The sequence below is a fragment of the Haemaphysalis longicornis genome, unplaced genomic scaffold, assembly GCF_048455015.1.
Source record: "Haemaphysalis longicornis isolate Haplotype H1 unplaced genomic scaffold, Haemaphysalis longicornis Haplotype H1 scaffold_55, whole genome shotgun sequence".
In the NCBI taxonomy this organism is placed as follows: Eukaryota; Metazoa; Arthropoda; class Arachnida; order Ixodida; family Ixodidae; genus Haemaphysalis; species Haemaphysalis longicornis.
Window position 1 is genome coordinate 1,269,125 of NW_027526394.1, and position 10,162 is coordinate 1,279,286.

A 10,162-nucleotide genomic window follows, 5' to 3' on the forward strand; every position below is an offset into this window, starting at 1 on the left:
ATACAGAATAATATAGCACAAAGATTATGGTTTGGAGAAAGTATACGGCACCAACATGCAAAAGAAGAAGGAAACCGGAAATATCCTTTCAGAATTTCAAATGAGCAGTTCTTTTTCACAAAGACATAAAGCTGTAAAGCCTTTCCCAAGTTCTCACAGTGCAAAGAAGGTGGAAAATGTGAGATTACGCAAGGAAGGAGAAAGTTCGCTTTGAGGCCGGCTGTGCATCATTCATTCAGGTTGGCGCGCAAAAGCTCGGCTGCCGGATTTTAAAGCCGCAGATTGCCTGTAACGTGCTCGTGAAGGACGGCGTCAAGCGTTTGTGCAAGTTATGTGGCTAGGCGTCTATCATATTTTTCCCTTTCAGCTCGAATGACCTCGTTGCAAAAAATACTAAAGCAACATTCTCTTGAAGCTTTACGAACCAGTGGTTTACGTTCCGGCCTGCATAACCTAACAGTTTGTCATTTAATTTTATTTTATACACGATACGGGCAGGAATGTTGTAATAATTCAAAATACAGTTAAACCTGGATATAACGAAGTTTAAAAAAATTCGCAAGTTCACGTTACATGCGGGTTTTGAGTTAAGGCTCGAGTGAATAAAGAAGACACGAAACCAAAATGGTAGACATCAGTGATGGAGAACCCACCGCTCAAGGATTTATTTCATTGTGAAAAACGGCTTGATTTACGCCTGCTTCTTTCCCACGTGCCTAGGGACTACACGGCACTTGGAGAGAGAGAGATTAATAAAGGTCATTTCTCTCTCTCTCTCCAAAGAACCAAAGTCACTTACCCCCGTACTCACAAACGTAACTTAAGTATCACTTTTGACACTTTTCGGTGCCTTAACTCGTTTCAAGGACCAAACTGATGCTGAAAGGGCGCCTTTTCGCGAACCTAATGCTCCATTCCGCACTCAAATTGGTTGAGAGGGTACTAGCTAAGATACTTTACTGGGCGACGACGTTCTTCTTTCTCGCCGGCGGGGTGTCATTTAAAATTGCGAGCTTGTTTTGAAAACACAGAACTTTTTGTTTTGTGGCAGCAGAAGTCGTCACTCACGAACCGACACCACAGATTGCAGTTGAGACGCGCGACTACACGCGGACAGGAAGGCCTAGCACCTAACCAACCCCACAGTCAGACTAAAAACGCATCTGGTTCCATGTAAGTTCCAGTTAAACGGGGCGATCGACATATTTTTATCTGGATCTAAACGAAGAATAACTGGAACGAGAGATATAAGTGGATCTTATCTGGAACTGTGCATTTGTTTTCTTTAGGTTTGTGGTTATTATGTGGAACCGAATAAATTAGGGGATGCGCTATCGGGCGTTCCAGTTACTGTTCCACTTATGTCCCAGTAAAAATTTTGGACAGTGCTTTTGTATATTTTTTGCTCGTGCCTTGTTCCACATAACTTGTGCGCTGCAGTGAAGTATGCACTGAATCGTGCATTAACTGGAACAATGAACCACATATATATTTGACGCGCTTTGGCGCACAAGCGCACGCACAAGCACTTGCACGCACACAGACATAGATACAGACACGAACGCACACCCGCGCAACCACACATACACACACACATGCATGCAGTTACACACGCACACACGCACGCACCACAAAATTTAATAAACTTCGTCGATATCTATGGCACTGTCTTAGAGGAGTTTACTTATATAAGACGGCTAAGACGTATTTTTAGTGACGTTATTTGACAGAAAAAAATATGTCCACTGCTATAACAACACCGTACAAAGCATGAAAGGTGCGAGAAAAGGGTATCTTAGCGAAAATAGAAATTCCACGAACCCCTCTCAGGTTATCTGCGGCGCTCAAACCGCTTTAGTGAATATCGTCTTTTGCTAATTGCAGACGCGCAGTACGTCTGAAATCACCAATGACTTGAATTTGAGAAGGACCAGATGTCCTCAGGTTCTCCTTCCGCGTTTGGGACAGAGCCGCGGTAGTGCTGAAGAATTCATTGGGCTTTTGTGGATACCTCATAAAGAAATATATATAGTTGTTGAGACTATTGCATGTTCTGCATTTGGTTCACAAAGTGTCGCAGAAACATCGTTTTTTGCTCAATACTCAGCCATCAGCTCGCTGTGTTGTAGTACGTGCACAATTTTAAGTGCTTTACAGGAACGTATGAATGGCTACAATCTGCTGTAAAATAGGTACTTAGTCCACGTTATTTATGCCCTGCTGCGGTATATACATAGTGTTGACCGACTGTGCCGCATTTCACACTGCACGCAGCAGAGAGAGAGAGAGAGAGAGAGAGAGAGAGAGAGAGAGAGAGAGAGAGAACGCCTTTAATGAAAGCTGAAGAGGTCAGCATGTCACGCTTGCAGGTATATATGCTTGGATGTTCGTTAGCATTTTTCGTCTCGTGCATGCTATTAAGGGTGACTCACCTGATCCAATTCATATGGGACTCACTAATTCATGACGCAAATTCATGAGACTTACTAATTCAAAAGCACCATGTACCGATACAAGAAGTTTTACAAATTCACAGAAATGACATAACGACCCGGTTTGCTTCTTCTAGAAATACAGTAGACCCTCGTTAAGACGAACTTGGTTAAAACGAACACTGGTTAAGAACCACAACATTTTTCTCTTGTAACGTCCACAATGCAATACACCTCCGCTTAAGACGAATTTCGGATAATACGAATACATTTTTACGGTCCCATCGGGTTCGTCCTAACGGGAGTCTGCTGTATCTCATTTCTTTGCAGAGATAAAAAAAAAAAACAAGAAACGCATTTTGGTTTTCCAGACTTCACTGGAAGGCGCTAGCGGTCTACCATGCCAGAGTTTTATTTCTTTGTTTCAGTAGAGAAGCGACATATATCTAAAATAAGCAAACTAGGCCGTTGAGAATATCGGTATGTATTTGTAAAATTATTCATATTGGTGCACGATGGTTTTTAAGTCCGTTGGTCATGACGTAGTAAGTCCGATAGGAATGCTAACAGGTGAGTCCCTTTTAATTTACACAAGCAAAAACAAAAACCCCTTTGCAGGGAGCGGTTGATTGGGTGAACGGAACTAAACTTGGACAACTAAATATAACACGTGATACCTGCACTGTTTTGTATGTATTAATGCTGAAATGACATTGTAATTCCTATTTATGCTGTGCAGTAACGGCAAAAATGCGCAGCGTTAACTTGCTGTTGTTGTGTCTTGTCATAGTAATTGAAGTTAATTGAATGATCCACCTTCTCCAGCTGCTTCCCCAGTTGCTTTTTTTCCTGTAGTATTGGTGTTCAGGAGGGAAAAGGGCTGGGAAACGGGCCGATGTATTATTACTCGCTAATTAGCTGTAAGTAGCTTTATATAACGTGGGTATCTAAGAGCGTCGCAGTATATTTTATTGACTACGGAAAGGCTTGTTGTCAAGAAAAGCAGTAAATGAAGCCACGCCCTTTTGCGTTCATTGTAAACAGTAACGCATAAATTGTCATCCAAAGTTAAGCTCGGATATCGCACGCACTCACGGCCCTCCGCGAGAAACAACTTTAGCCAGTGTTTACGCGCTAACGCGGCTATTATCTGCGCTTTGTTTCGGCCTCAGTGGGCGTAAACGTCCGCTTAGACGAATATGCCCGTTTTCCGAATCAAATAAAAGCCATCACGTGTGCCGAGTTTGTATGAGCTCTTATGGGGGCGCATCGCCAAAGCCTCCGCGAGAACGAAAGTTTGCCGAAACCATGAGGAAAAGACCGCCACTCCAGTAGCGCATTCCATGCGCATGCGTCAGCAGCAGCACGGCAGAGCTGTTTTTGCGTTGATTCACGGTACAGTGGGGCTGCAACGGGTACGACGACGACGGATGAAAATCGGGACTACGTCAACACTTTAAACGACAGCAGCGCTCCCATCTTCTAGGATTCCCTCCGCTAATTTTACGGTCTTCCGCATGCAGCGCCACCAGTGGCATTCCCAAGCGGGTTTCTCAATTGCTCGCGCGATGCGCCTGATATTTACTAAAGAAATTCTCGGTCACGCTGGCGAGAACCGTTACCGCCGTCCCGTTAGCAGTTTTAATGGGTTGATTGCGGCGTGCAACTGGGAATTTTTTCATATCCCCGGGCTGTATTTCCTGTTCGACGAAGTGGAGTTTTGCCAGGAGGCGCAAAAAAGGTCAGTGCTGCTTATTTATGTTTGGTAACGGTTGTTGTTCTGTGACATCCTTGTTAACTGCGTCCGATAAACATACCGCTGCTCTGCCCGTTATTCGTGTGTCGTCCATGCTTGTGGTCGCGGCGTGTAACATTTTGTGTTGGAGAAACGTTTGCAGCCGTAATTTACCAAAACTTCTGTGTTCGTGGGTCAGAGTCGGCTGGACATTTCTGACTGCGTACGCTAGCCATTGCTATAAGGAAGTTGCTGGTTTGCGCGTTTCATGATTAGATGTACCCTTACTGTGTGGCTTTGCTTAGTTGTATATTGACGGTTGCTGTGTATCTCTGCGGTAGAGAATCTTCTCGGGTTAGTCGCTCGCGATAATCGCGCGTGCACACGTGTACAACTTCAAAGCAAGTTTGTCGGAGCGTCCGTCCTTAGATTTATTGGTATTTTTAAAACTTGGGTGGTAATTGCGGCGTTGTGTTAGTCTGCTGAGTAGAATGCATTTACTGTGCTTACCAGGCCGGGAGTCTTCGAGCTTGCCCGTTGCGTGCAAGGTAGACGCTATTTCGAGTTGTGTTGATGTGTTTTCAAGGCGTCATCTTACGTTTATCTGTTCCATGATTCCATGTTTCATGTTTATGTTCCATGTTTATTCGAATTCCTTTGACCAATTGAGATGATCTATTTTAAATAACATTGCCGGAAGTGTAGAGAAATTGAAGGGACAGTTGTTGTCTTAGCATTACCGCAGTAACAAACGTTTCTTTTGTAGAGGGGAAGAAATGTGGAAACACAACACGCAGCGCGTATATAGAAAGTGTGCTGCCGTTTCTATGCTGTTAATATCAGTTGTAACTTGAGACTTCAGGATAATTATTCAATATCCATAATTAGTGCTTGCTGCTTCACGAACCGCGTTAGAAATAAGCCACTCTTGCATTTTTATGCCGTCAATGTCGGTGGTAACCCGAGAGTCGAAATATATTTCCGACAACGCTCAGGTGATAAGTTCTTGCATCACTATGTGCACCCAACATTAACCCATTTCTGTGCTTCCTTGAACTTAGAAAATATACTGCGAAAGCAGATTGCTACATTCTGTATTCGATCTGTATAACCTGTCGAGATGGCTGACTGTGAAGACATTTGTCTCTACACTGGTAGTTTGCGACAATTGTTTTCCTTTGTCTGAAGAACAGAAATTAAAACGAATTATTTCCATTCCTTACATATACCTCTGAAATCATGGCTGTGTCATTCACTGTGGCTGAAGACATCTTCGGCACGCCGAGGCGTCGTCGTGACAAGTGTGGCAGATTATGAATGCATTGTGGAAGTCATAAAGCCACGAAAGAGTGCCTCTTGAGTGTTGCGTATTATACAGACGTTCACCACACCGCATGGAGCAATGACAGGTGAGCCTAAAAATGTTCAAATATTTTTATATTTCGCCTGAAAACGTTACCAGGGCTCGTGCTGCAAAATAAATTTTAGCACAACTAATCAGCCATTGTACGACTTCTTGTAGTACTCCCTTCTTAGAGGGAAGCGTAAATTTATGCTTCGATATTTTTATACTGTTTTTATTTTCCAGGAAATAGGGCGGACCGGGACTTAAAACAATGGAACAAGGAATGCATACTGCCATTTTCCTGGTTATTGAAGGCGTGTGTTCACCGTTCTTGAAGGCGTGTGTTCACAAAAAGGAAGCACATGAAAGCCGTTGTACGGGATGAAATAATTGCATTCTACAAGTAAGTACGCACTCCCAGTTCTGGAACTTTGATGGTCCCTTTTTAGGTAGTTGCAATATACGTAATGGCTTCGGAACACCATTTCAGTGACAACTTGACCTGTAGGTGAAAACGACAGTAAGAGCTTTTGGGAACACGTTGGCAAAACTTTCCTGGAAATGCACTCCGAGGAGGCCCTGCCAGGAACGCCTGCATCTTAATTTTAGTTGGGTAAGTTGGCATTTTATTTTTGTGGGACTCAATTTATGGTAGTGTTTATTGAAGCTGGCATTTTATTTTTGCGGGACTGAATTTGTGGCAGTTTACTTTGTAGCAAAATCTTACTGTTAAAAATAAATCGTGAACTCCAATATTGGGAAATACCTTCACATTCAGCCTGTTTCGGATGCTGCAACATGTGGATAAAAAAACTATTATTTTGCATTCAAGTTTTGCAAACATTTTGCTTTCACATTGAGGGTTGCTGCTGTAATAATACGGCACCACGGCCACGCCCAGTGCGGTTGCTTTCCAGAATTAGAGAACGGCCATTGACAGTCTGTGCTAATATTTTTTGTACATTGTTAGCAGCATTCCCAGAAAAAAAATCAAGAAATCGCTCATATTTCAATCGATTACTGTGCTATAAAAGGGGTATCCTAAGCAACTCACTCATCTAAAGCCATCGTCTAACAAAATTTTCTTCCTTCCTTAAAGGTACATGACGTGGTCCAGTTATTCTCGAGGTCCAGTTATTTTGAGAGAAGAAAATGACAGCGTAAATATTGTCTGCAAGAAACACGTCCTGGATTTTCCGCCTGCGTTGTCACATCAAGATGTGGTCATCCTCCTCGCCGTATGTTTCATCTTTATCTCCTGAAACTTATGCGACTTTGGAGAGTTCTTGGGACTTTTGCAGAGAGTTCTTGGCCATTGAACAGTGGTCTGGTGTCATTTAAGTTGAAAGCTCTGTTGAAAGACTTGATGTGGTCACTCTACTTGGGGTTTTAAATTATTGTTAGACGTTGAAGCCTATTCGGAAAGATATGTCGTGGTTTAAATGATTGGTAGATGCAAGCGGCATGTCAATTGCAAAAGTGAAGTCGTGCTTTCCTTTGCAATTTTTCATTGGCACAAAGCGCAGGCTGCCTTTGCAGCTACTCTGTTACTCTGTTAATGTAGTTAATGACACTGCACTGTAACGTTTTTATTATTCAAGTGCAGCTCGAAATTTTTTTTCCGTGGCAGTGCTGCTGTTGATGGATGTAAACGTGAGAGTAATTATTTACACAGACGGTTTGGGGCTTTATTAATCAATTTTTGTACTGTATCTTAGCTGACACCTAAGCCCTAGAAGAATGCGAAATATACATATTTGGCTTGAAAAGGTGTTTACTTTGGACTAAGTTGCATTTCTTGCTTGTTAGAGGCAGTGCTTTGGTCACAAGCATACTGTCGTCATGATAGTAGGGTTTGTATAGCACGCAACTGTGAATTTTACCTGAGATAAATGTTCCGGCTGGAAAAATGCTTCCAAGTTCGCTTGGTAAAATTGATTACGTGTATGTTTCAACGCTACCTGGCTTGGTTATTTGGGATGTCTGAATTGTTCTTGAGGGAATTAATAACGTCTTTAGAGTTAGGCTGCTTGTTAAATTTTAAAATGCGTAACATGCTCCGAGCTATCTGGTTTGTAAAATTTTCTAAGATTCACACTGGGGGCTATGAGCTTTTTTTGATAAGTTATTTTAAATAGCTACATATTGTCGGGGAAGCAACGCGGCTTCAGTGAAAGGCTTTTTCAGGGCGCGTATATAGTCGGTTTTGGCTACAGTTAGCTTGATATTACAGTTAGCTTGATATTGATATATGATGTGTTTTAGTTGTGCAATAGTGCCACATGCTTCCGATAAGTTTTTCTGTGCAAATGTTATATTGTTAGTATTGGCTCGGGTGTTCTTTTTGTACAATCTTGCAGGTCTTGTGATAATCCAACCGTGTATGGCTTGTATTTCTGGCTTTTCCTTACAATTTAATAGCAAACTGCATATTTTGGAACCGGGATGCGTAAACATGGTATGGCAAGCGCTGTGGGTACTTCCGCATTCGCGGTACCTTATTTCATGTGATGAAACAGCATATTTTATGCTCACTGTTGTGTAATGCTTTTTGAGTTAGTGCGAGGGTAGATGTACAAGTCTGTTTGTGACGCGGTTGCGCTTAAAGCCATCTTTATTACCCATGTTTTTTTAGCAAAAAAGAATGGTAAATATTAGAGAAAATAGGAAAATGCCACTTAGATCGTTTTGGCCACTTGATATCGTTTTGGTATTTGATCCTGTACGCTGGTCATTTTCTGCCCAAGTGGAAACAGATATGTCTCCGTATCTCAAATGTACGCAATAATACGAGCGAATAAAATTTGCTTAGTGTTTTGAAAAGCATTGTATCAGTGCTAATAGTTGGTTTGGTATGTATTTTAATGCGAGTCTTGTTTCTTTTACATGCAGCCGAAACCGAGAACAGGATGCGGCGGATGAAGCCAAAGTCTTTGTGTGCCGCTCCAGGTATCTCAGACCAACTTTTATATAGAACTGTGCTCCTATAGGCAACTGTTGGGAACTGTCAGGGACCACACTGCTGCGGCGGTTTCTGTTTTCCAATTGTTGGTATCACTGTGGGCCATATGTCAAGGCTGCGTTAGAATGGTGCTTGCGGTTTCCTTCTGATACCAATGCATCCGCCAGCCTGGCAAATGACCTCAGTTTATACCAACAGGAAAGCAGATATATTGGAAAAGTGGAGTCCCATGGACAGCTTCTCAACTTCTATCGGAACACCGTTTTATATAAACAGCTGGTCTGAAGGTACCTGGAACGGCGCACCGGATAAATCCATAATCATTTTACGTGGATCAGTGTTCCAGTAAATTACACTACCCGTTTATTTGGAACAGTGATCCGTATACTTTTATTTGGAACGCCGATCCAGATAATTTAGCTGCAAAAATATGTGGTGCACTGTTCCACTTACATTTTCAGGGTATGTGGAACACGGTTCCAAATATATAAGTGGAACTTTTTTGCAAAAAAGTTCCAGTTACTAAGTGGATCTTATGTGGATCCAGATTAAGAGTGTAGTTTGCGGTGCGGATGAAGTTCTGTGAATTAGTGAAATTGTTCAGCCAGTTTTTCCGAATTAGTGCAAACAAAAGACACGGGCTCATCAGCGTAGCGAATTCGTTACATCCAGATTAACCATCGTGACGCTTTGGTTACGTAGAGGTCGCGAAGACATGGGTTTTATTGGGGTTGGCAACGGGGAATTGAAAAATTTTGTTAAATCCATAATTCGATACATAGAGGTTCGTTACATCCAGGTTTACCTGTATAAGTCTTCAATTTGTCGTGGTTATAGTGCAAAAGTGTAGACAACTCGATATGTCAATTTTCTTCGGGTATTGCCGTATTAAACTGGAACGAGATATATTTCTTGCTGACTTTAACTGCCACCGGTTGAGGGGTACTGCTCTTTAGCGAGGTTGTATAGCGCCACCTACTCAATAATTTGCCTCCTGATTAGAACTACACGGAGAAAAAATTCGCAAGGAACCTAAGTTTTCCTAAAGTCTGCTTGAAATACCGATCCGTTGAAAAATATCGTCATGCGTGAAGTTAGCATATAATGGAACATACATATGTATAATTTCTTCCATATAATTGAATAATCAGAACTCTTGAAATACGCGCGTACTGCTTTCGATGCACATATAAAAAATTACATCAGCAAACAACAAACGCTGAGGTTGGTCGTTCTGTGTAAAAATATGTAGTCGCTATCGCGGAAGTGATCCCCAAACATGGTTGGGGAAAAACATCAATACATTACAGACCGCCCAAAACTGACACGGCTAGATATTTTATCAACTTCGGAACCATAAACTTTCACTTGACCCTCAACCTTTCCTGCAAATGGTGACGCACAGATCTATTAGAAGCTATAACTGTGAAATGTACAGCGATGTGCGTACGAACTAAAAAATACAAAATTTTCATTCGTCCTCTTGCGCTATAACTGAATTGCATTACTTGCGACCCGAAATCTCCGTAACAAGCAAAGTTCCGGTATGTATTGGCGAGTTCATCGAATTGTATGTAATGGTGTTGTTAAGGTCTTGTGCTCGGCCTCCGTAGTGTCAATTTCGCTGTTCCATGACATTCCTTTTCCATGTTCGTGATTTATACATATCGCCCCCCTCTTTTATTTTC

The 10,162-nt window shown here is 42.1% G+C and overlaps 1 long non-coding RNA gene across 1 annotated transcript; it reads left to right on the top strand.

Moving 5' to 3' along the window:
• The first annotated feature begins 3,317 nt into the window (after positions 1–3,317).
• On the top strand, positions 3,318–6,751 carry LOC144140912 (uncharacterized). Its single transcript, XR_013316388.1, has 5 exons — positions 3,318–4,173; positions 5,435–5,576; positions 5,756–5,915; positions 6,003–6,125; positions 6,612–6,751. It is a non-coding gene; the product is annotated as an uncharacterized LOC144140912 (long non-coding RNA).
• Positions 6,752–10,162: the final 3,411 nt, after the last annotated feature.